This window comes from Perca flavescens, chromosome 3 (assembly GCF_004354835.1).
Source record: "Perca flavescens isolate YP-PL-M2 chromosome 3, PFLA_1.0, whole genome shotgun sequence".
Lineage (NCBI taxonomy): Eukaryota > Metazoa > Chordata > Actinopteri > Perciformes > Percidae > Perca > Perca flavescens.
In genome coordinates, this window is record NC_041333.1 from 42,806,395 (window position 1) to 42,833,397 (window position 27,003).

At 41.8% G+C, this 27,003-nt stretch overlaps 1 protein-coding gene and 1 pseudogene across 1 annotated transcript in view; one reads left to right on the plus strand and one right to left on the minus strand.

Annotated features, from left to right (window-relative positions):
• LOC114552327 (protein NLRC3-like) overlaps positions 1–760 on the plus strand; it is a 37,123-nt pseudogene extending 36,363 nt beyond the window's left edge.
• Positions 1–27,003, minus strand: part of LOC114553062 (NACHT, LRR and PYD domains-containing protein 3-like) — a 256,918-nt gene that overhangs the window by 122,689 nt on the left and 107,226 nt on the right. The gene's annotated exons all lie outside the window — the stretch shown is intronic.

Below are 27,003 nucleotides of genomic sequence, written 5' to 3' on the forward strand. Positions count from 1 at the left end.
AATGTTTATCAAATTTTAAGGACTGGTCCACAAGAACACCCAGGTTCCACACTCCTGCAGATTTAAAAACACTAAGACTCTCGAAGTCTAGGCTTGTACACTGGGACCTTTCACTCAGGCTAAAAACAATGACCTTGGTCTTATCGTCATTTAAATAGAGCAAATTTTGAGCCAGTCATGCCTTCACCTCCTCTAAGCATAGCAGGAGAGAGTTTAACGCTGCCAGGTTATTTCTACTGATTGGTATGTAAATGTTGGTGTCGTCCGCCTACAAATGAAATGATACATCATATTTCCTTAAAATAGTGCCCAAAGGCAGCATGTAAAGAGAAAATAGAGAGGGAACCAGAATGGAGCCCTGTGGAAGACCACAGGACAGAGGTGCCATAGAGCTGGAGAAGTTGCCCATCTTTACTGAGAACCTTCTATCTAACACATGATTTTAAAGTTTTATTCTAAATCTTGACCAAAATGTATCTGGACAACAAACAACTAAAACAAACACATGTCTCCACATGTTGACAGAGGGTTCCTGTGTGTTGTTCTGTATGTTTGCAGTCTGTCAGGCTGTCTGATCTCAGAGGAAGGCTGTTCTTCTCTGGTCTCAGCTCTGAGCTCCAACCCCTCCCATCTGAGAGCACTGGACCTGAGCTACAATCATCCAGGAGACTCAGGAGTGAAGCTACTGTCAGCGGGACTGGAGGATCAAAACTGGAGACTGGACACTCTCAGGTACAAACACTGATGAACAAAAAGGAGATATTTGTGTAGGACATTTTAAAGGAGAACATCTCCAGGAACTAAAATGATAACTCCCTTTTGTTAATAATTGATGTAGTTTGGACAAATATCTGTATATTAAAGGCACTGTCCATATCTGTTCTTTACTTCTTTCCCGGGATCAAATCAGTTTCAACCTGACAGAAAGGTCCAGGACCGTTTTAGCCTATCTTAGCACAAAGCAATGTTCTTTCTACACTGTGAGAAGAGTGTCTGGATGAAGCATTAATCTACTCTTTCGGCAGATTAGTTAGCTTGGTTTTTAAAATCTCAGTTGCCGGTACTGCATGGCTCATGTGATCGATCAGAGACGCACACTGACACTGGACCAATTATTTCTCTAAGTTCCTCTTGTGCTGGGAGAGTACTGAGTCTAAGTTCAAAAGGTCCCTCAAATCGCTCTTGCCTAATCCCTGCAGTACAAACACAATATACAGTATGTGTGTGAGAGTGATGTAATGTTGATGTTTCTCTACAGAGATAGGTCCACTGTTGCACCAAATGCTTGCTCTTGGGGGAATTGTTGAGTCTCTGTAAATGATAGTGTGGCAGTGGCACCAGCAGCCGTAATCCTGTACGCACTGTGCGTACCACTATTATCCTATCCGTTCACTATTAGTCAGAATATTCATTGTTATGAATCGATCTGTAGATCAGAGGGTGGCCACCAGGGCCAGCAAGGCCTTCTGTGCTGGGCAAGAGATTGTCAGAATCTGAAAATTATATTTTTTATAATTGAAGGCCTGTATAATCATTTATGTGTGTGTGTGTATATATGTATGTATGTATATATATGTATATGTATGTATATATATATGTATGTGTATATATATGTATGTGTATAAACAAGTCAAACATAAAACGTTTTGCTTGTATGAGCTGCACACTCTGCCTGCTTGTAGGAACAAATATACGGTTTCTATCTTTTCAAAATAAAAACGCTAACGCTGGAAATTGCTATAGATTATTAAATGAGTGAAACAAACTAATATGTGGGTCACTTAGAGCTAGCTTGGCTGTTATGTTAGCTCTAACATAAGTTAATTGCAGAAACATCTGCCAGAGAAAAAGTGTCATTTTGGTTACCTAAAGCTAGCTAACTTGCTAGCTAGCGCTTTTATTTTGAAAAGATCGAAACCGGAAGTATTAAAGCCTACCAGGCTGTTTACGTTTTTAGATGTAAAGTTAATGAAAGAAAGTTGGATGTACTTTTTCTTCACATGATGAGCAGCTTTTGGTAAGTTTAATGATTTTTTTTGAGTATTTTAGTGAATTGATTTTATAGCTATTACTGCTTGCTTTAGGTGTTAAAGATTAGAGCAGGGTCAGTGGCTGCTGTGCCTTTGTGTGTGCATGGTCACGTGTTTGACCGGGACAGTCCCAAGTCTGTTAGTCATGTTAAGGACAATACACAACATCAGTTACAGACAGACAGACATATTACAATGGTATACACAATATGTACTACACAATATTTAAACTACAGTAACAAGTAGACTTAAAACGTCTTTCTCTCTCTTGGTCTCTCCCTGTCTCTCTCTTTCCCTCTGTCTCTCTCCCTCTCTCTCCCTCTCCCTCTCCCTCTCTCTCTCTCTCTCTCTCTCTCTCTCCACCCATGACCTTTTCCTTAACTTAAGGGGCCGTGTTCATTTCATGGAATTCTGTGAGATCAGGTTGCTCCCGCTGTAGTCTTAGGTCATTGGTACCTCTGTGGATGATTATATGGCTAGGCTGACCCAGGATGGGCTCAGTGAGCAGCTGGAGGGCATTGTTAGTCCTGGGGCATCGAATTTTGGTGACTTTTTGTCCGGGAAAAAGCTGGTCCTCATTCACATATTTCCCATTAGAATCTATAAGGATAATAATCTCAGCATCACTGGTTTTCTTTTGCTCTCCAGATGTTTTAGGCTTGTTGGTAGTGGCCTCTGTATGTGGGTCGGTGGTGGGCATTACTGCAGGTTGTTGTGATGGTCTGGTCTTAGTTAGGGTGGATGTGGATGGCTGTGGTTCAGGTTGAGGGGGGCTGTTGATGGTAATGGAGGGTTGTGGTTGGTGTTGGCAGGCTCACTGACTGTGGAGTTGCTCCTTGAGGCTGAGGGTGATTTTCTCTCTCAGGTTCAGCTCCTGTCTTATAGCAGTGAGATCTCTACCCATGGCCTGTCTGTCCTGCTGCATCTCCTATCTTACAGCAGTGAGATCTGTGCCCATGGCCTGTCTGTTCTGCTGCAGCTCCTCTCTTATAGCAGTGAGCTCTCTGCTCATGGCCTGTCTGTCCTGCTGCAGCTCCTCTTATAGCAGTGAGATCTGTTCTCAGAGCTTCTCTGTCCTGCTACAGTTCCTAGACCTCTCCGCTCAGCTCCTGTATGGAGGCACCCATCTCGTTCCTCACCTGGCTGAGCTGGTCCCTTGGTTGCTGTGTGGATTCAGTGGCTGTCTGTTTAGAAAGCAGTTGCTCCTTCAGTTCCACCAGCTCTACTTCATGCAGGGACAGACTCTTTCTCGCATCTGGGACACTCTGCTGTCCAGTTGACTGATGTGTCCTTAATGGTCTCCTAAAGGCTGTTCCTCTTCCAGCTCTTGCCCTGGTGGCTGCTCTGTGGGGTTGATGTTGCTCTTCTCCTCAATGATGATCTTCTCCAGTCTCTGCCAGAGCTCTGATGGTGTTGAAGTCCTCTTGGACAGAGCTGAAACTGGCCTCATTTCCTTGAAACATGATGGTCCCATTGTGATAGGCATTGACAGTGAGAGGTGGTCTGTCCTTGTCTTCATCTTTGATGACTATCTGTCTCCCACTGCATATGCCTCTCTTCTTGTGATGGTTATAGTGGGCACAGATAGCTTTATGCCACGCATCGGTACTCTCCGTGTACATTAATAGGTTAATAATTCCTCCTGTGTGGCATATATCTGCAGTCAAATCCTCTGGGTTTTGTCTGAGAATTTTGTGTTTGTAAGCTTTCTTGGCCTGTGTACTTTTAATTTATTTTGGGTAGCCAATCTCTGTATCTCTCTATCTCTCTCTCTCTGTCTCCTCTCTCTCTCTCTCTCTCTCTCTCTCTCTCTCTCCCTCTCTCTCTCTCTCTCCCTCTCTCTCCTTCCTCTCTCTTTCTGAGTGATGTAATGCCCCCCCCCTCCTCCTCCTTTCAGGGTGGAGCCTGCTGGAGTCAGATGGTTGACACCAGGTCTGAGGAAGTGTAAGTGTGTTTTTAATTTAATTCAATTCATCAAACTGTGACATCACTCCTTCAACCCTCTGATGTCATCATCAAAGTGCTGATTGGTTAATAACTGCAACTGTGTTGTTTCTCGTTCTCTCCATCAGATTCCTGTGAACTCACACTTGACACAAACACAGTGGACAGAAAACTCAAACTGTCTGACAACAACAGGAAGGTGACATGGGGGGAGGAGGATCAGCCATATCCTGATCATCCAGAGAGGTTTGACTCCTATCGTCAGCTGCTGTGTAGAGATGGTCTGACTGGTCGCTGTTACTGGGAGGTAGAGAGGAGAGGAGATGTTGTTATATCAGTGAGTTACAAAGGAATCCGCAGGAGAGGAACCAGTGATGACTGTATGTTTGGATGGAATGATCAGTCCTGGAGTCTGTTCTGCTCTGATGATGATTACTCTGTCTGTCACAATAAGAGAGGAACACACATCTCCTCCTCCTCTGTCTCTGGTAGAGTAGCAGACATCTCCTCCTCCTCTGTCTCTGGTAGACTAGCAGTGTATGTGGACTGTCCTGCTGGCTCTCTGTCCTTCTACACAGTCTCCTCTGACTCACTGATCCACCTCTACACTTTCAACACCACATTCACTCAGCCTCTCTATCCTGGGTTTGGGTTCTGGTTACCTGGTTCCTCAGTGTCTCTGAGTCCTCTGGAGGACTGAGAGTCTCCTCCTGTTTCTCACTGCTGATCAGTTGAGTATGTACAGGATCACACTTACAGAAATATTTCAGCTTATTGCTATGAACTAATGAATGAACTTTGTATGAAATAATTCAGAATGATTGAACAGATTCCTCGTGAACATTGTAAACTTCTTCCACTTCCAGTCCTTTAAAGATGGAAGCTGTGATCATGAAATTCTAAAAATGCCGTTGACTTGTGCCAATAGATTGCCAATAGATTTGAACTCTAATCACCCAATCATCCTCCCAGAAATGTAATAAAAAGTGGTGAGTGGCTAATTTTATTAATACCTGCTTACATTTAATAAGCGCTGTCACACTAAGAACCTAATAGCATCAGATTTGCCATTTATTGTACATTTTACCTGGGTCGATGTTCATGAGTGCAGTGGCCAAGTATGGAGTCTCCTTGAGGGTACGGACAGACCATGGGCGTTTTTCAATCTGTGTTCTTCTATTGACTTGTGTTGTTGTGTCCCTGTGAAACGTAATCTCGTGTTGCCAAAGTACTGTCCCAATACACAAGTTCGCATTTCACCGAGAACAGATAAGATTCCCGGAAATGTTCTTGACAAGCCCGTTTTACCGAGGATGCATTGCTTGGTAACTTGTATGAACTTCGCAGCACCTGTATCCCAACATTCATTTCGTCATTCAATGATGGTTGGATTTCCAGTACATAGACAACCGAAAAACGGGATAATTTTAACAATTTTCACCATGTTATTCATCACTAAATTCACTTCTGAGAACATTTTAGGCGAGAAATGAACGGTTTTAGTGCATATGCCTACTTATTTTTTAATTTAAACTGACTTAAACTTATACACTAATAATAGTAGGGATTGCGTTGCACTCTTTTGAATAAGTAAGGGGTGTTTGAGCTAAACCATAAACAATAAAATTAAAGCTCAATCAGTTTTATTTGTCAATATTATTGCAATAGTTGTAGCATTATGAGGTTTTCTTGTCCGGATATTGTTTTAATACGAAGTGGTTATATTGTTGTGGTTTTTATTTCTAGCTGGTATTTTGGAGCCCTGTAGGTATCCTCTGTGCTGGGAGTGTTGAGCAATAACAGGAAGAACGCATCGTCTCAAACTGTTAACAGCGTTTTCCGTGCTTGTGAACTTGCGAGTTCATTCTTCCAAGAACAGCCAGGAAGAACATTCTCCCCAAGAACACAAGTCCGTAGTTTGCATTCTTGAGATTGAGAAACACCCTAAGTATTATGTCTTGCCCGTGTCAAGTTTCTATTTTTTGTTAGTTTTTTTCCATTTCCTGTTTTATTTATGAACAAAACTAAATTCATGATATTCAGAAATCACACTATAAATACAGATGTTAAAATAGTAATTGATAATGAAACAATTGAAAAAGTATGAAAATAAATGTTTGGGTGTTGTTCTTGACCATAAACTCTGCAAGAAGCCACACATTAAATATCTGTGCATGAAGATGGCCAGGAGTTTTGGTGTATTGAGCAAAACTAGATACATCTTGAACCAAAATACATTACATACTCTGTACTGCACACTTATGTTACCATCTATATCTTATACTGTGTTGAAGTTTGCGGAAATACCTACAAAAGCAACTTACAAAACATTTTACAATTAGGATAATAAATTAAAAATAAAAACAATCGGTTTTTTAATTTACATTTGCTGGAATTTATCGACATTGTTACATTACCTTGTAACATACGTGCAATGTTTAATAAAAGAGATGGGAGATATCATCTAAAAGGACATAGTATGTTCAAGCAACCTCTTGTGTGAACTGCTGTTAAAAGTGTGTGTTTCAGTTTGTGGGGTGACCTTATGGGATGGACTGAACAATGACATCAAACAGAGCCATAATATCATTCAGTTAAAATAGATTAAAGAAATCATTACTTGACCAATACAGAAAAGAATAAACCGAAATATAGGATTGTAATTTGTAATTTAAAGGTATTGTTGTACTGTTGTAAGTTATTGTAAGACTGAAAGATTCTATGCTGTATTTGCATATCTATTTACTTTGTAATATGATTTTGTGAAATAAGGGGCAGGACTATTTGCTTCCACCTGCTCCTTCTCAAACTAATTATATATATATATATATATAAAAATTTTAGTTTCTTTGTTCTTCCATGTGTTTTATTGTGTTACTACCTGTCATCTGCTTTCCAACCTGTGTGATTACCTGTCCCCGCCCCTATGTCTTGCACCTGTGTCTCGTTGTCCCCCCTGGCTTGTGTATTTAAGTTCAGTTTTTCTTCTTCTCCTGTGCGAGATTGTCTGATTCCATGTGTGCAGCTTTTCAGCAGTGTTCCTGTTTCCATTTGATTTTTGACCATTGCTTGTCGGATTTCCCTTTGCCTGTCTTTTCCTGGACACTTTTGCTTGTAAGTTTTATTAGTCTTTAATTAAATCATTGAACTTAACTTCCTTGAGTAATGCATTTGTGGGTCCAATCCCTGGTGTGCTTGTCACCATGGTGGCAAGAACAATGACGTTAGGAAGGTTAGAGCAACAGCAGGCAAACTGCTTTAGCTCAGTCAACAAGAACATATACATGATTTTTAAATTATATAACTATACTGTAGTTCATATATTATATATAATATGTAGAAATAATAATAAAGGCGCATTTAATGTTGCCAGTATGAAAGGGGGCGTGGCTTCAACATAGGGGGCGGGCCAAATCATCACCAATGAAGAAGGAAGTCTCTGCTGCGTTCAATGATACCTCACACAAGGGTCTACACCAAACGGGTCATTAGTTATAAAAGGGGGCGTGGCATAAACATAGGGGGCGGGCCAAACCATCACCAATGAAGAAGGAAGTCTCTGCTGAGTTCAATGATACCTCACACAAGGGTATACCTTAAACGGTTCAAATGTTATGAAAGGGGGCGTGGCCTGAGTAAGTGGGCGTGGTCATATTATAGTGGGCGGCTCAGTATCACATGTAGACCACACATTCTGAGTTTCATGCAAATCGGATGATGTTTGTCATAAAAGGCGCATTTAATGTTGCCAGCGGGGGGCGCTATGACCAAAAGTCACTTTTGGCCTGTAGGTGTCCTCAGGCCTGGACCCTTGTCCATCGTGAGAAATTTCGGGCAGATATGACAACGTACACTCAAGTTACAACAACTTCTTTGTTCATCGCTAAACACTCAAAATGGCCGCCACGCCACGCCCACACCGTCTGACGAAAAGTTTTTCTTTTAATAACTTTTCATCGTTAAGGTGTTGGGATGGTACAGACCAAGTTTGAAGTCCATCGGATGAAATCTCTAGGAGGAGTTCGTTAAAGTATAGCACCTTGACTTTTAGTCCTACTTCCTGTTGCCACTAGAGGGCGCTATGACTTTAAGTAAATATCGGCCTTTATTTGTCCTCAGGGTCGGACTCTTATGAATCCTGAAAAGTTTCGAGGTAATCGGACAACGTACACTCGAGTTAAACCCACTTCCTGTTTCGGCGGGGCGAAACGCAAAAAATGGCTGCCACGCCCACGCCCTATGACGAAAAGTTTTTCTTTTAACAACTTTTCATCTTTAACGTCTTAAGATGGCACAGACCGAGTTTGAAGTTGATCGGATGAAATCTCTAGGAGGAGTTCGTTAAAGTACGACATGTGGAAATGGCCAAAATCGCACTAATTTCGAACATTTAATTCAAAATGGCGGACTTCCTGTTGGGTTTAGGGTATGGCTCTAATGAAGTTTTTGTACATCTTGACATGTTACATATGTGTACCAAGTTTCGTGATTCTACGTTAAACACACTGCAGTAACTTTCTAGGGGGCGCTAGCGAGCCATTTTTGTGTGCCTATTCCCGAAACCCTTAAAATACGTAGATATTCACCAGACTTGATGCGGCCGCCAAATTTGGTGAGTTTTTGAATATGTTAAGCCCCTCAAAAAGCTAATTCATTTGACGGGAAAATAATAATAGAAAGAAAAATAATAATTCCTTCAGTTTCAATAGGGCCTTCGCCGCTGTCGGCGCTCGGGCCCTAATTAAAAATAAAATAACACCCAATGTGACTACTATTTTCTTTAGGCTACTCAAACAAACAGCAAAGGAGATCTGTACTTGATTAGTGTGGCCTGACCTCCTCCTTTACTGATTGGGTGATTACAGTTCAAATCTATTGGCTGTGAAAACCACAGGGAGGAGTTGATTATCAAAACACCATCAGGGGTCCGTTTCTGGAAGGAAGTTTAACAAACTCTAGTCTTGCCTGACTTGGTCTAACCCTGATGTCTGAGTTGTCTTACCCTGAGATGGAAACTCTGGGTTTTCGGTTTCAGAACAGCTGATATAAGTTGGTTCAATCAACTCAGAGTAGGTTCATGCGCGTGCACCACCACAATAAAAAGGCAGCATGAATGGAGCCATGATACTACGATTCACCATGGTAACAACCACAAACGGGTCCGCGGAAATACTCATGCGCACAAACGGCGAGTTAAAAAACCAACACAGCGGCTGCTGCAAAAGAGAGAATTTGCGTGGGAGAAAATTGCTGCTAGAGTAAATGCGTATATTCCAATATAGTGTATTATTTTTAATTTTAATCATAAGTATAATATTACTGGTGAAATGGTAACTTACAATCTATTTCATTTAGGTGCAGTACTGTGGACGAAAAAGTACTACACCTACTAATCCCATTCTGAGGCTGCAGCACGATCATTAACAGAATTATAATTTATAATCATTTATTTCAAAGGGTTTACATCATTCACCTGCAATCCTATGGAACTCCTTTTTAATGGCTCTTACTGGTTTGAAACCAGGGAACACTACAAAAACATTTAAAACACGTTTCAGAGCGAGTCACTCTCTTCTGACGGCACTTTGCTACACATTGGCTTTAATAATATGATCCGCATCAACAATGTTGTAAAGAAAACTGCCGTTTGCAAAAAAACATAATGTGACAGAAATAATCTGCTGGGATGTAAGAGCATAGATTGGTGACGTTAGTGATATGAGGACGGATATGGTCATGTAGGCTGCATAACTGACTGGGAAGAAAAACGATACCACTCAAATAGGACTTTATCTGGAAATTAAAATGTCAGGGGTTTCAATATCATCTCCCGACATATAACGACCTGCGAAGTAAAGCAGCTTCTTCATCAACGGGATCGTCGACAAAAGGAAATGCCTTGTTAGTAGTTTAAAAAAAAACAAATAACATTTTATAGTCTGCCTAACATGGTTAGTAAACCAGCATATATTTTTTTTTATTCATGCCGATAACAAATGCGCCTGATAAAGACTGAATGAATGAATGAGTGAATGAGGAAATGAGAGAGTGCTGTGTCAGAGGGAGGAGACTGAGAGAAGAAAACCTGCTCACGACCAGGTTAGGTTCACAGACTCAGTGTATGTTACCATAGTAACTGACTCTGAGGTTAAGTCACCTCTCTTTCTGAAACAGAAAACACAGTTTCCCTCATCTCAGGGTTAATAAACTCAGAGTTTTCACTAAACCTGTTTTCTGAAACGGACCCCAGGTGTCTAATAAGTATCTTGTGGCGTTTATTAGACACCTGGTGACACCAAGAACGGTGTCCAAAACGCCGTGAGAATTGTGACGTATTATGACCCTTTTGGCTTTACATATTCGAATTGTAACATACGCCATCACCACGTTGCCATGGGAAAATGTCTCTAACATGCACTCGCTGCCTAGTCACCGCTGGTCTCTCGTCTGCAATCTCTATTAAATCAATTCATAAATCCACACGGTTTTTGCAGCGACAGGGAGGGTAGCCTGCTCTTTCACCTTCTGGGTATCCTTTGAATGACACAATCCACTCGCCATATTATTTAAGGAGCTTGCACACTGCTCCAACAAAAGCTAACAATCACCAACAGTTGAGTCAGTGTGGGCCAGCCGTCTGTGTTTGTTGCCGTTTGTTGGATGGAGTCGTTAGAGTTTATGTCCAGTCTGGTCTGGTGGAGTTGTTAGTGTTTGACACAATGGCAACATTCTCACTGCTCAAAATGCTGTCTCTAAAATGGGTGTTTTGTCTGGCAATTAGTGGAGTAACCATAGTGACTAATTCCTCAAGCTTGAGGAGCAAAATTCGCAAAAGCTGGAGTATCTTCTGAGCGAAGTTCTTGACACAAGTTAGTATAGACACCCTGTTTTGCATGTTGCAATATCCAAGGTTTACACCACAGTCTCCTCCTGACTCATTTTGATTGCCGTCTCTCCTGTACATGGCTAGTAGCTTTACCGGCCAGATAGACCAGAACTACTCTGGCCACATTCAACAACGTCTCCACTTCATCCATGTTATATTAAACCAAATATGAAAATGTAGGACTAGGTGACAAAAGTCGGTATTGTCTGTTCCTGTCTGGGCAGTGTGGACTGGCAGTTGGTTTTATGAACATTATAAAGAGGACCAACTGACAACAGGAGCTGCCATCTTTATAATGTTTGTTGGTATTTGTTGGATCAGTGTGCAAACTCAGTTGTGCAAAGGTCAGTTGGCCCAACGTCTGTGTCACTGCCCAATGTGAGTCGAGTGCAGATGTGAGTCGCACATGTAAAATAAGTTAAATAAATTACTGGTTGGAGCCTTGTTGGCATTGTCAGACATCACAACAAAGTTTGTTAACTTCTGCAGTTTGTTTAAAAGGTTTCTCTTTCCTCCTCTTCCTCCTTCTTTCAGCAGTGCTTGGGTAGTTTGCTTCATGTTGACTCTACTCTGGACAATGTCTGTCTCTCTGCACGCTCTCTGTCTGTCTGTCTCTCTGTCTGTCTGTTACTCTGTCTCTCTGTCTGTCTGTCTCTCTGTCTGTCTGTCTCTCTGTCTGTCTGTCTCTCTGCACACGCTCTCTGTCTGTCTGTCTGTTACTCTGTCTCTCTGTCTGTCTCTCTCTCTGTCTGTCTGTCTCTCTGTCTGTCTGTCTCTCTGCACACGCTCTCTGTCTGTCTGTCTGTTACTCTGTCTGTCTGTTACTCTGTCTCTCTGTCTGTCTGTCTCTCTGTCTGTCTGTCTCTCTGTCTGTCTGTCTCTCTGCACACGCTCTCTGTCTGTCTGTCTGTTACTCTGTCTCTCTGTCTGTCTCTCTCTCTGTCTGTCTGTCTCTCTGCACACGCTCTCTGTCTGTCTGTCACTTTCTCTGCTCCGTTTGTTGGAGCATTACAGCCTCGTCACTTTCACAGATGAGCAGTAGGTGAGATAATGGAATAGTCCAATGTACTGAGGTGGGGGGTTGGGAAACTAATGATTTGATGCCATTTTTGATGCCTTAATCATAAGTTAATGGGGCATTTTGGGGGCCCCTAGGTAGCTCGGGGCCCAAGGCAACTGCCGACCTTTGCCTAGTGGTAAAGTCGGCCCCTGGTATGAAATTCACTGAAGAAAGACAATCTTTATCAATCATCTCTGGTGCTTTAATAATAATAATTATATTTATTAAGAGTTTAATAAGAGAATATATTCTTAACAAATACAATTACAGTTTTTCTCATTTGCTAAGACACACTAAATGAAACTGGGATCCGCTTTATCTTCATCATCACATTATTAGCACAGCAGAAGTCTTCTCTTGCAAATGTTTTAACACTTTTTCATTTGTTTCACACATTTTTCACACCCTTCGTCAAAACAGTTACCACAGATCTCATTGAAAGACCCCAAACTCTATTGGATTCACTGTGTTGAACAAAAGGAAAACATCTATTCACAGCTGATAGAACGTACTTGCATAATTAAAAAACTCTATGCACCTGTGTGAAACTCATTTGCACAACTCTTCAATCAGCAATCAGTCCTCATCCATTTATAAAAAATATTTGCAAGCATGGATCAAAGAGGCCATGGAGTAAGAGGCCATGGCAGATGGGCCAGAGGGGCCAGAGGGGCCAGAGGGGCCAGAGGGGCCAGAGGAAGAGGAGCCCGTATGCGTGGTGGAGGAGCTGCAGCAGCAAGAGGAAAAAATCGAGTGTGTGTCTGTGTGTGTGTTTATCTGTGTGTGTGTATGTGTATGTGTGTGTGTGTGTGTATGTGTGTGTGTATGTGTTTGTGTATGTGTGTGTGTGTATGCGGGGCTTGACATTAACTTTTTGAGGCACTTGTCCTTCGGACAAGTGCATTTACGTTTCACTTGTCCATGAACAAAGTCACTTGTCCGGGTAAAGATTAATCATTTTATAATTTTTTTTGTGTTTTGCTAATGCAGAATTTGAAGAAACCATTGAAAGCATCCAAACACTATCAACATTAATACAATTCAGTTTAAACAGTAGAAACAAATGTGTCCCAAGAATAGATTTCCCCTTCAACAAGAAAAAAAAGGATCTCCAGACTCATAATACAAAGTTATACTTTTGCGCGGTGTGCAGAAGTTAATATATTGAGATTCTAGGTGAATATTTTGAAGTTTCTCATTACTTTCAGATTCCCAGTCAATATTCTAAGTTACTATGTCAATATATTGAGATATTTTGAGATATTGAGTCAATATATTGAGATTGTAAGTCAATATTTTGAATGTTCTCATTGCTTTGAGATTCTTAGTCAATATTCTGAGTTACTAAGTCCATATATTGAGATACTGAACCAATATGTTGAGTTACTAAGTCAATATATTACAATAATAAGCCAATATATTGAGATTAAGTCAATATTTTATAGTTTCTCATTAATTTGATATTCTTTGTTTATATTCTGAGATACTGAGTCAATATATTGAGATACTAATTCAATATTTTGACCAGAGGTAGTGGTGACTTGAACTTATACTATATCTAAAATAATTTTGTAGACATAACAATGGATTTTGCCACTAAATGTTGGTATTGTTTTTTCTTTCTACAATTCCACTTACCAAGGGATCCTTTAAAAAGGTGTAGCTACTTTACAGTTGATTATTACCTGATATTTAATCCGCTACAAAGCGAGTAGCGGAGCAGCGAGTAACGTTACGAGGCAGAGAGCCAGCCGTCAAGAGTCAAATTAACTTCATGCTTCATCCGCACAAAGCACACTTCTATCGCCACGGTGACAGCTTTATTCGCTCGTTTTCTGTGAACGATGTGGGGACGGGGGTAACGTTAAAGCGTAGTTAGCATGCTAACGTTAGCTAACTAACACCGGCTGCCTGGCTTGCTGGTTCGCGGTGCTTTCATGCTGTATCGCTTACAGAGAAGGAGCTGAACAGTGGGCTGGGTCTAACGTCAGCGGGCTGGGTCTAACGTCAGCGGGCTGGGTCTAACGCCAGCGGGCTGGGTCAACGTTAGCGGGCTGGGTCTAACGTTAGCGGGCTGGGCCCAACGTCAGCGGGCTGGGTCTAACGTCAGCGGGCTGGCTCTAACGTCAGCGGGCTGGGTCTAACGTCAGCGGGCTGGGTCAACGCGTCAGTGGGCTGGGTCTAACGTTAGTGGGCTGGGTCTAACGTCAGTGGGCTGGGTCTAACGTTAGAGGGCTGGGTCTAACGTCAGCGGGCTGGGTCTAACGTTAGTGGGCTGGGTCTAACGTCAGTGGGCTGGGTCTAACGTCAGCGGGCTGGGTCTAACGTTAGTGGGCTGGGTCTAACGTCAGCGGGCTGGGTCTAACGTCAGCGGGCTGGCTCTAACGTTAGCGGGCTGGGTCTAACGTCAGCGGGCTGGGTCTAACGTCAGTGGGCTGGGTCTAACGTTAGTGGGCTGGGTCTAACGTTAGTGGGCTGGGTCCAACGTTAGAGGGGCTGGTTCTAACGTCAGTGGGCTGGGTCAACGTCAGTGGGCTGGGTCTAACGTCAGGGGCTGGGTCCAACGTCAGGGGCTGGGTCTAACGTCAGAGGGGCTGGGTCTAACGTTAGAGGGCTGGGTCTAACGTCAGGGGGCTGGGTCTAACGTCAGTGGGCTGGGTCTAACGTTAGAGGGCTGGGTCTAATGTTAGAGGGCTGGGTCTAACGTCAGCAGGCTGGGTCTAACGTCAGCAGGCTGGGTCTAACGTTAGAGGGCTGGGTCTAACGTCAGGGGGCTGGGTCTAACGTTAGCGGGCTGGGTCTAACGTCAGTGGGCTGGGTCTAACGTCAGTGGGCTGGGTCTAACATTAGCGGGCTGGGTCTAACGTTAGTGGGCTGGGTCTAACGTCAGCGGGCTGGGTCTAACGTTAGAGGGCTGGGTCTAACGTTAGAGGGCTGGGTCTAACGTCAGTGGGCTGGGTCTAACGTTAGACCCAGCCCACTAACGTTAGATGGCTGGGTCTAACGTTAGTGGGCTGGGTCTAACGTCAGTGGGCTGGGTCTAATGTTAGAGGGCTGGGTCTAACGTCAGTGGGCTGGGTCTAATGTTAGAGGGCTGGGTCTAACGTTAGAGGGCTGGGTCTAACGTCAGTGGGCTGGGTCTAACGTCAGTGGGCTGGGTCTAACGTCAGCGGTCCGCTCTCCCGCTGCTGCTCGGTCTAACGTTAGTTAATGTATTTGTTTCAAATCGGTAAAGTAAAATCTGTAACATAAACGGAATGAGTGGCACATAATAACGTATATAATGCTTCATCCACACAAAGCACACTTCTATCGCCACGAGTGACTTCTGTTTTCAGCTTGTTTTCTGTGAATGATGTGGGGAGGAGGTAACGTTAAGGTGGAGTTAGCAAGCTAACACCGGCTAGCTCGCCGTGCTTTCATGCTGCTTCGCTTTCGGAGAATGCGCTGAACAGCGGGCTGGGTGTCAGTACCCGATCCGTTCCAACTGCACAATCCGTTCTGCGCATGCGCTGTGGTACGATGATTTACGACACTACCCGATCTGTTCCCACACTAGCCTCCACGGGAAGCTAACGTTAGTTTAGCTAATAGCTCATTCACGTTAGTTTAGCTAACAGCTAATTCGGGCGGACCGCTAGGTGATTATAGCGGTCTACCGTTAGCCTCCACTGGGAAGCTAACGTTACTTTAGCTAAAAGTTCATTTGGCTAACCGCTAGCTGATTGTAGCGGTCTGCCGTCCGTCAGCCTCCACAGTTAAGCTAACGTTAGTTTAGCTAACAGCTAATTCGGGTAACCGCTAGCTGAGACAGCATGCAAACTTTTAAAAGACCCTCAAAATAAAACTTGAAAACAAACGTTAACATGTATAACAGCTGTTACGTCAGTTCTGCTTTACTTGTGCTCATTTAAAATACAATCACTCAATACTGTAATAATAATAAATAATAATAAACGTCTTTATTGTTACTGTAAAGTCTTAATGTAGCGGTAGCTGCTTTTCCCGTTATGTTTGACTTAACGTTATTTTAGACTGAATCTAGCTGTCCGTTCTGGCTCCGTGTACTTGGCGAGAAACGGCCAGTTTCCCGATCACCATTAGTAAATAGGAAAACAACACACGGAAAACAACACATTGTTCGTTTTCGGTTTTGATATTAAAAAACGGAAAACGAAAAACTATCTCGTTATCCGATTGTCTTTGATGTGTTTGTAGATGGAACTCGGAAATTAAATCGTGTGTATAAATCTTATTCCTCATTCATGTTTTTCGTGACCCGGAAGCGATCGTAGGTACACTCTTAGAAGAGATGTGTTAAAAAATGACACACAAAAATGTGTTGTTACACATTTAACACATTGTGTGTGGATTTCTACATAATAGTGTAAAACATGTGTAAATAATGTAAAAAGGCTTAACACAGTTGATGTGTTGGACAGTGAATCTGAATTCTGCCCAGCAACAGCGTCATCCTTTTTTCGCGGTCATCCATATTCGCGCCACAGTGAGTCGCTAAAGAAAACTGCCACAGTCCTCTCCAAGGAGAAGGGTTAGGATGGAGACTCCAAACTCCACGGTAAGCACTATTTTATCTTAACATAATGCAAATATCTCGACGTTTTCGAAGCGTCTGGAAGTTGGTGATCATCTGACAAATACGATATTTTTTGAGTTATCTGGCAATGTCAGGGTTTAAAGTATTTAGAGCCGTTAGATCTAGCTAGCTAACATTAGTTAACATCACATTAGCTAGCTAGCCGCAACTATCGTACATTAATTTAAAATCAAAATATCAGTGCTGTAACTTTAATAATCTGTAGCCACAGTATTTAACGTCTTAGGTCGGTTGCTGGAAGTTAACTGGCGGTTACCGAACGTTAACGTTATTACCCGTTATTCCTGAACGTTACCGGAGCCTTCATACTTGGCTCTCATATCGGTTTTATTTTTGCCTTAAATGGTACAGTAATCTCAACTGGGAATATAGCTAAAGCTGGAGACTTGTCATCGAACCAAAATGTAAAGGTAAATTTGCCATGTAGCTATATAATCTGCCAACTAACGTTAAATCATAAAAAGATAAGCGTTAGTCTTATTCAGGGGCCTTCTAATGACTGGCGATACCAAACTTCCATTGGGATTTTGAAGTTTATTTTTACCCGGCTAATTACCAAAAATGACACCATGTATAACTAATTTTGAGACATTTTAGTAAGACAGTGCTTTGCTTCTGTTAAGTCGGCATGAAATCTGGTAAACGGGGATCGGAGTACCAACGGTCGAAAAACGTCAATAATTAGGCGGTGACAGATTTGTAGCCTCCGAGCTCAAGACCGCTCCTCGCTTTTCTGCTCCTCTTACTGTTGTGAAATCATCTTAGAAATTTTAAGTAAAGCATTAAAGCTGTTTATTTATGAAAATTAGGGGGGGGTTACTGCCCCCCACACAAGTAACGTTAGACCATATTTAACGTATATGTGTGTGTGTGTGTGTGTGTGTGCGCGCGCGCATCTGTCTCTTTGTGTGCGTGTGCATTTGTGTCTGTGTGTGTGTGTGCGCGCGCGTGCATCTGTGTCTTTGTGTGTGTGTGTGTGTGTGTGTGTGTGTGTGTGTGTGTGTGTGTGTGAGTGAGAGAGAGAGAGAGTGAATGAGGGTCTGACTAGTCCGATTTCACAGCTTTTTCACCTGTCCAGATTGGACCAGGTCCACTATACCTAGACTTGTCAAATCGGCACTATCATGGTTTTGATTCTGGACCTGGTCCAATATGGGCAATGTGATAAAAGCAGTGAAATCTCAGTTTTTTCATTTTCATAAATACAATAAAGCTTTCACAAATGTGAAATGGGTTTCAGCTTTAATGGTTTACCTAAAATGTCTAACATGATATCACAACAGTATCCTAAGAGGTGCAGTGCAGAAAACCGTGGAGTGAAATGTAAGTTACATTTCCCTTAAATGGCGAATCAGAGGCTGCGAATCTTATATATTTAATCACATTTGACTTTGCAATTAGTACAATTATCAATATCACAATCAATTAGATTTGTACTTTAATTTTTTTCATTTTTGCAGGAAGGGAGACATGGGCGCAGGAATCTGTGAAAGTTCTTGCAACTACTTTTAAGAATGGAAATGAATTGAAAAGAAAAATTTACAGTGTCCAAAGCACAACAGAGCTTCTGGAAAAACAAGTGAATTGGGATTTGTCCTTGACGGATTTTAAAATTTAACACAGATTTCCAAGAGTTTACTGATGTTGACAGTAGTGTGCAGATAAGTAACCTTGACAGATTCCAAGTGCACTTTTCAGAAGCATCCCATCTTCAAACTGTCCCAAGAGAAGTCTGTCAAACGAGGTACATTTTTACCATAATTTATTTTGGATCATGTGTATAGCTAGTCAAATTGTGTTTCAGAAGAGTCAGACAGACTACAGAGAAGACAGAGAGTCTTAACTTTCTGCTCTGCTCTTAATTATCTGTTCAGCCTACACAGGAGCCGGATCAGCAGGCTGGTCTGAGGCCTCTGCTTGAAATGAAAGTTCCAGAAATATTTGATGAACTCCAAACTAAGGCCATTGTTACAGAGAAGACCCGAATGAAACTCATTAAAGTTTGCATCTCTGACTTAGTGGAGAAGCATGGATTGTAAGTACAGTATATGAACATGAACTATATATTATTTTTTGTATCTTATAAGAATGGTTATCTGAATAAGCCCACTTGTCATGATTGGACTATTTTAAAATGTACAGCATATGTGCATTGAATGTAATTGTGAATGTCGTAAGTGTATACATTACAATGGGGGATAAAGTATAAAGACATTCTCATTTGCTTGATACAGGGCACATTTTTGTTAACAGTTGCTTTTTCATCACACATTTGACAGTAAGGACTTGTCATGTCATTTTTAAAAAGAAGAAGAAAAAAGGTCTCATGAGTTGTTGTCTGTTTGTTTGTTTGTTCCACTAGTTATCCGTCCACTATTGAAAAGGTGGTTCTTGCAAAGAACATCATCACCATCTTCCCATCGCTTAAAGTCCAAATTGATGGCAGAGGAGAAGGCTTTGTGAGTATAAAGTTGCTTAGTTGAAAAGTGGGTAGAGCTAGCTATGGGTGTGCAATGCTTAAATATTGAAACAGGGAAATAATCAAGAATGTTATAAAACACATTGGATGATCAGTTCTACTTCCATTCAATGATATTCTGTAACTGTAATAATTATTTAAAGGAGCAATATGTACCGTATTTTCCAGACTGTAAGTCGCTCCGGAGTATAAGTCGCATCAGTCAAAAATGCGTCATGAAGAGGAAAAAACATATATAAGTCGCACTGGACTATAAGTCGCATTTATTTAGAAATTAATTTCACAAAATCCAAGACCAAAAACAGCCTTTTTCATCTGTCAACTACACAATAGCACACAGAACAACTACCAGGGCGTGGAGGCGTAACTGCACCGTGACAAGCACATTGAATCGCGATAAGCCGATTAGCTTTCTTTGTTTTCTATATTGCAGTAAGAGTTACCTTTTCTCCAGTCCCTCACAAGTTTCTCTCTCACTCCAAACTTTCTTTCTGCTGCTCGATTACTGTTTTAGGCTGCACAGAGATATCGACAGGGGCAGGGCTCTGCAGCCTGCGTAAAGTCACTGTTTCTGGGTTAGTGGACAACCAAAGGCCGCTGCCCTGACTGAGCTCTGGGGGCTCGGGCGGGCCACTGCCCGTCCACTAACCCAGAAACAGTGACTTTTCGCCGGCCGCGAGAGCCCTGTGCGCTGCCGATATCTCTGTGCCCGAGGAGCAGTGCTTCGCTGTAGTCTACTTCCACCAAATATAGTCCCAGTCAATATCTGCCTAGGAAATCATCTAGTCTTAATCTGCATTGCTATTTTTATTTGAACACGCAGGCCACAAGAAGTAATGAGGTTTTGTTGATGTTGTTGTTGGGGTCACTTTTACTCGCGACATGCTACACGGTCACTATAGATTCCATTCATTACGCTTAAGCTAAGCTAGCAGCGGTGCCGCTGGACTAAGACAATGCATGCACCGAGACAAAAATGCATTTAAATATAGAGGAGACGGTGAATAACCCTATTTCATCAAGCGGTGGCGTATTCCTTTAAATCATAAAATGACCACAATATGTCATCAGATATTAAGGAAACATGCTAGGTTGAAATACTTTCTTTTCTGACAACAATGCTAAAGCCAGTATTTTCCGTTTTGAAATTTCCATTCCGGTCCGAAAATTATTTGATATGTCTTTTTCCCATCTTAAATCTCAGGAGCATTTCTTCGATCCAGCATCACACTCTGGGTTTTTGGAGATGAGACTTCGCAATATCCGCCGGAAGCTAGAGGAAGGCCAGCGGCGTTACAGTAGACACAAGAGGTGCCGAGATGTTGAAGAGATGTCAAGTTCTGTGCAGGATGAAGGGGACGGCAGCGAAGTCAGAGAGTTCATCAACCTGATGAAAAGGCTGAGGCCTTCTGCAGAAAACATGTCCTCAATCAAATCAGCGATGCAGAAAACATTCACCTGGCGCAGATCGTGGATATCCAAACATTCCCCCCCATGGAGGAAATCTTGCAAGAGTATCCACGCTTCTTGGATATACCAACACTGGTAGGTGTCTTTTGTACCCTTGCTTAAACCGAATGCAGCAATCAAACTTATGTGTACATGTAGATTAAAAGCAATTATAAACAAGTACCGTGTTTTCCGGACTATAAGTCGCACTTTTTCCTACTTTGGCGGTCCTGCAACTTCTAGTCAGGTGCGACTTATATATCAAAATATATATAATTTAACATGTTTTTACATGTTAATTCATACTGAAAACATTACCGTCTACAGCCGAGAGAGGGCGCTCTAGGCTTGGGACAACTAGAACGCTGCTGCTAAAGACAACTGAGAAAGAAAAGAGACAAACTGCAGGTAGTAAAATATGCAGCCCGAAAACGGTAATGGAGCAGCAGAAAGAGAGTTTGAGATGAGGGAGAAACTTATGAGGGAGACTGGAGAAAAGGTGACTCTTACTGCAATGGAGAAAACAAAGAAAGCTAATCGGCTAATCGTGGGCTGAAAGATGGCCAGAGCTGGAGGAAGGAGTCTGGAGGGGCTCGATTCACGGTGCAGCAACCGTCTCCACGCCTTTTAATACCTCCGTGCTCCACGCCCTGCTAGCTAGTTGTTCTGTGTGCTATTGTATAGTTCAATAACTGTTAATGTGTTACGGTAACACGGACACCCACCGTATTCAGCGTATTTTTCTGTGTGCTATTGTGTAGTTGAATAACTCTTGTATTTATAATCTAAATAAATGCGACTTATAGTTCAGTGCGACTTATAGTCCAAAAAATACGGTAATGATAAATTGAAGAGGCTTATATATTATGTGTCTCTGTCCACTGCAACCACCCAGCTTGATACAGAGTTTGGTAAAATGCATCAAGGAAAGGGGGGACCTGTTCCTAAGGCGGTGGGAGGCCAGCATCATGTCAAGCTGAAAGCTGTTGCCGCCAGGGAGAAGGGTGATGTTGCATCTCTTGTTGAAGGGATGGAAGACCAAACTGATGGTATTTTTGTTACATTTAATTTCTTCAATTTTTCCACAAAATTATTTAATATGCTTATGTTTACCTCTCTTCTTCCCCAACCACACCCACCCGATTCTTGTTTGCAGATGAGAAGTGCTACATTATGTTGGTTGTCCTTACTCATCTCCTTCCACCAGTTGCAGCAAGCCGCTGTAGCGTCAAGTCTGCGATTACACAACTCGTTGATTTTGTGCCGGTATGTTTGATGGGAATCTTGAGTTAATGTTGATAATCCTCGACAGGGGTGTCTGCACATCCTTAAATTGTCTTAAATTCAATTTTATGAATATTAGGCCTTAAAAGTCATTATAGTCCACATTTCTGATTTAAATTTGTTTTAAAGGAACACACCGACTTATTGGGATCTTATTCACACGTAACCCAAGTCGATACAGACCCTTCTCATCTCAGTGCGTGCTGTAACGCTGTCGGACGTCTCCAAGCGGCATCAGGCATCACATAACATGCAGGTAACTGGTTCCACCTAACCTACTGCTCCCAATAAGTGACAAAATAACTCCAACATGTTCCTATTTACATGTTGTGATTTATAGAGTCACAGCGTGTACAAAAACAACGTACCATGAGACACAGCCATCTTCTAACTGTAAACAAACCGGGAACTATGTTCATTCTGCTGCTTAGGCGCAGTGATTTGCTTTGCAGCAAGCCTGTCTCCTCCGCCCAAGCAGCAGAATGAACATAGTTCCCGGTTTGTTTACAGTTAGAAGACGGTGTGTGTCTCATGGCACGTTGTTTTTGTACACGCCAGACTCTATAAATCACAACATGTAAATAGGAACATGTTGAGTTATTTTTTGTCACTTATTGGGGAGCAGTAGGTTAGGTGGAACCAGTTACCTGCATGTTATGTGATGGCCTGATGCCGCTGGAGACGTCCGACGCGCGTTACAGCACACACTGTTAAAAATGACACAACATGTGTTGAATTTAACACAACATGTGTTGAATTTAACACAACATGTGTTGAATTTAACACAACATGTGTTGTCCCTGAGCACACTCTGTAGATGTGTTAAAATTCAACACATGTTGTGTCATTTTTAACACATCACTCTTAGAGTGTAGCAAGCGGCTGCATACCCGAAATCATTTGGACACCATGAGACCCATGAGGCCCCAGCCGGGCAGTTAGAACGATCTACGGACATAAACGTGTTTTTTAGACGAATATGCCTGTTCTATATCAGAAAAAGAGAAAGAATGGAAGTCTTGTGGGGATACAGCAGCTGTGTTGGGTTCACAGTGTGGAACGACACGGGCTTTCTGAGAGGAGTGTCCCGAGGTGGTGTGATCAGCTGGGACTTGTGTGTATGTGTGTGTGTGTGTGTCTCTGTGTGTATGTGTGTGTGTGTGTGTGTGTGTGTGTGTGTGTGTGTGTGTGTGTGTGTGTGTGTGTGTGTGTGTGTGTGTGTGTATGTGTGTATATGTGTGTGTATATGTGTGTGTGTGTGTGTGTGTGTATGTGTGTGTGTGTGTGTGTGTGTGTGTGTGTGTGTGTGTGTGTGTGTATGTGTATGTGTGTGTGTGTGTGTGTGTGTGTGTGTGTGTGTGTGTGTGTGTGTGTGTGTGTGTGTGTGTGTGTGTGTGTGTGTGTGTGTGTGTGTGTGTATGGGGAGCTCAATGTTGAGAGTTAGAGTGGGAGTCAGAGTGGGGAGCTGAAGCACGATTCTCTGAAAGGTTTCCAAACAAATTGCTCTCTCCCTCCTACAGTTTTCACTCTTTCATACATCAGTTGGTCAAATATAGCAGTATAGGCGCTTGTTCGTATTATGACCTCCACAGGTGTCAAACACACAGGAATGATTCACATCGGCTCTATTCATCGGCCCTATTTAGACATCGGAACGATACCGATGTGTAAAAAATGACCATATCGGCCGATATTATATCGGCGGACGATATATCGTGCACCACTACTGCCAACCAATGAAACGAGTTCTAGCCAATCAGATGCAAAGTAGGGCGGGTCTTTTGCGAAATGTTAACGCGGCTAAAATAAGCGGAGGCCAAGTTTCTCATACTTGGAGCATGTAGATACCATAGAGGTAGATAGAGGCAGCTTTAGTTGAGAAAGGAGTTAAAACAAATGGCGCTGGGCATGAATAGAGGACAAGAAGAAAAGGGAGGAGACGGGAAGCCGTTTAGCACTTGGTGTCTCAAACTGAGGGGCCAGGAGCTTCTGCAGCTCAACAAGGCCACGTTTTTAATAAATGTAAGTAAAGCAGCTATATATCAACATGGACAAAATCTTGAATGTACTAATTTCGCTCTTTTGATGCTGACCTGGCCAAAGTAGTAAAGTTTAGTTTTCACAATGATTCATTGTAGGATTATGATATTATTGCAACATGTAAATCTACATGGACTCTTAATTTAACATATGGTTGGAAGAAGTAAAAATTGATCCAAAACGTTTTAGTCTTTAAACATTATGACTTTTATTATTGTTTTGCCAGTCAAATTAACTTTAATGAGTGCATATTGAAATATTACACTGTTGGTTGGCAAACAATGCATCTCAAAATGCATCAGATTGATGCTTTAAAATCTGGAATATTTAAACTTTTCTCCCGGGGGAGCATGCCCCGGACCCCCCAGAGGGGTAATATCCTTCTCACCTTTTTCACCCCTGACCCATTCTCATGCCTGCATAAGACTTCCAGCTTTCAGACCGGTTGCTCACATCCCGTTTCGTGGTCTCTCTCAGCTGGAGGCTGCTCAGTAACGCTCAGCCCGCGCAGCTCACCGGGAAAGTGCTTCTAATATCCTCCGCTGGTCTCCGTCCAGAGACACGGGTTCTGTTGGTCTCTTCTTATAGAGACTGTCTAGGAGGGGAACCTGTCTCCACTTCTGCTACGCCCACCGGCCTGTTCTCAGAAAAGTGCAGGAAGGCGGCGTGATGCGGTTGCGACACAGTACATGTGAGTCTGACGAGAAACGTGACCCAAAAAGAGATCTATGGAAGCATTCCTACTAAACCCCGAGATGATCGTTGACCACACTGCAGGGATTTCAGTCACAGAGTGGTGAAAGTAACACTTTCTCAGATCCTTTTTAGGCTACTTAAGCAGGGTTCAAGATGAACTTCTTCTCCCACCAGCCAAATGGCTAGTGAATGTTCAAATTTGACGAGCCACTCAATAGATTACCGTTGTTGTTTTGACATATGAGTGAAGCAAATCTACCAGCCACTTGCATATTTTACCAGCATTTGGCTAGTAGATGGTGCTAACTTTGAACCATGTTCTTAAGTAAAAGCAGAAACATACTGCTGTCTGAAAATACTCAATTAAGTAAACGTCCTGAATTCAAAATGTTACAAGAGTAAAAATACATTAGTATAGCAGCAAAATGTACATAAATAACAAAAGTAAAAGTACTCATTGTGCAGCAGTGTTATATTATTAAAGTATATTTTATTTTTTTTGTTGTGTCACTAACTAACATGAGAGATTTGAATGTTCTTCATTAGTGTTGGGCCCTTTATATATACTTTGGGTAAGTTATCAACTACTGCATCATACCATTGTATCAAATGTTTTTTAAATAATAATACACTATTTATATAGCACATTTCAAGTGCATAGAAAATCTTAAAAAAGAAAAGGAAAGAGCAGATAATTTAAACAAAAGAATAGAATATTAAAATATATTTTATGTCAAATCTTCATCTGAAAAGTAACTAAAGCTGTCAAATAAATGTAGTGGAGTAGAAAGTACAATATTTCCGCCTGAGATTTAGTGGAGTGGAAAAATAAAGTAGCATCACATAGGAATACTCAAGTAAAGTACAAGTATCTCATAATTGTCGTTAAGTAAAGTAAGTTTAAGTAAACTTAAATTTAACCTGTAGCCTAACCTGCACAGTCTATTGTGTGCTACTGAATCAACCGGAGGAAAAAGCACAGAGATGCTACCTGCTGAGGGGCAGAATAGAAATGTTATTTTTTTAAGTTGGATAGACTATATCATAATGTTAGATTCCCTCTCAGCAGTTAGTAGATGGTTTATTTTTTATAAAAGTCTTAAGCTTAATCGATTGAAAACTTTACATAAAAGCAAAGTGACAATAGAAAAGCTGTTCACTCTGTTCCTTTAAAAATGCTCTTGGTCTAAAGTATTTAGATTGTGTAGGTTAAAGCCTTCTTACAACTTGAATGCTGTGTTAGAGAACAGAAGAGCTGCTGGGCTGAGCAGAGCATGGAAACCTGTGGGAAAGGTCGACCTTTACGGCAGAAAAAAGGGGGTGATATGGCCGGACATCTTTTTCAGTGAAATTATTTTGTCTTGCTTTAATCCCTGTATCTGTGTATCTCTTTTTTTGACTACGCACCAGTAAGGTATTGAGCACCGTGGCATTTTCAATTTAAAGTAAATTAGAGGGAAAATGCAAGGAATCTCTTTGTCCTGGACTGCACTATTTTGAAAACTGCTCATCTAATTATTTTAATACTAAATAAGCTTAAATCAACATATAAATAATAACTTGTTTTACCCAAATAATGCTGGTTCCATTTGCATTTCAAATCTGAAGCCTGCATTGTACCACTGAAGCCTCGTTCATCAGTTATTGCTTTTAGTTCATTTTGGCATTTTAATGTGAAAAATGTGCATCATTTTATGATAATGTGTACACACCTCACAAAGCTATTATATATTAATTAGTAGGGTTGGGCATCGTTTGGATTTTAACGATTCTGATTCCAATTCCTACTTCTGATTCCGGTTCTCATCGATTCTTGATTCTGATTCTTTGAGGGTGGAGTTGAAACGGGTCACATGCTTATTTCACAAATAAGAGGAAAGATTTATTTAGATTCAAAAGGTGGGTAGCAGTGTGACGGGGCTTTATCAACGTAAAATAAAGCCACGCTGGAGCTCCGCTTACTGAGCTCCATGGCTGCAGCACAACAAGCACCTGGTCGCTACGGAAACCTAGACTTGCGCATGTTAAATTTGGATCCCATGATCAGATTTGAAATTCTCGATGCCCAACCCTATTAATTATGATCATGAGGGAGTAATAAAATGTATTATTAAGTTCAAGTACTTCATAAATATTTTCTTGTGCTAAAAACCCATAACGATGATCCATCATATCCTTCATACTGTTGCCAATATGGAAGGTTGAAGTTGGCCATTGTTTAACTGTAAATGGTGTTTACAGAGAATATGTTTTTAATGTTAGCTCATACTGTCAACCACATTTTTTTTTTTGACAGAGGCTCTTAAGAAGAATTCGTTGGTGAACCAGCAGGAGGCAGAGAGGGCACTGTTGAAATGGCTCACTGGGGCAAGAGACAGAGGAGGAGGACGAAGGGCATCCAGACAGCCAGGGCCAGATTAAAAGGTACTGAGCAGTGGTGGAAATGAGTGAGTGCAGAAAATTACAGTTAAACTGTTAAAATATCTTCAGTTACACGACAAAACGTTGACACACTGT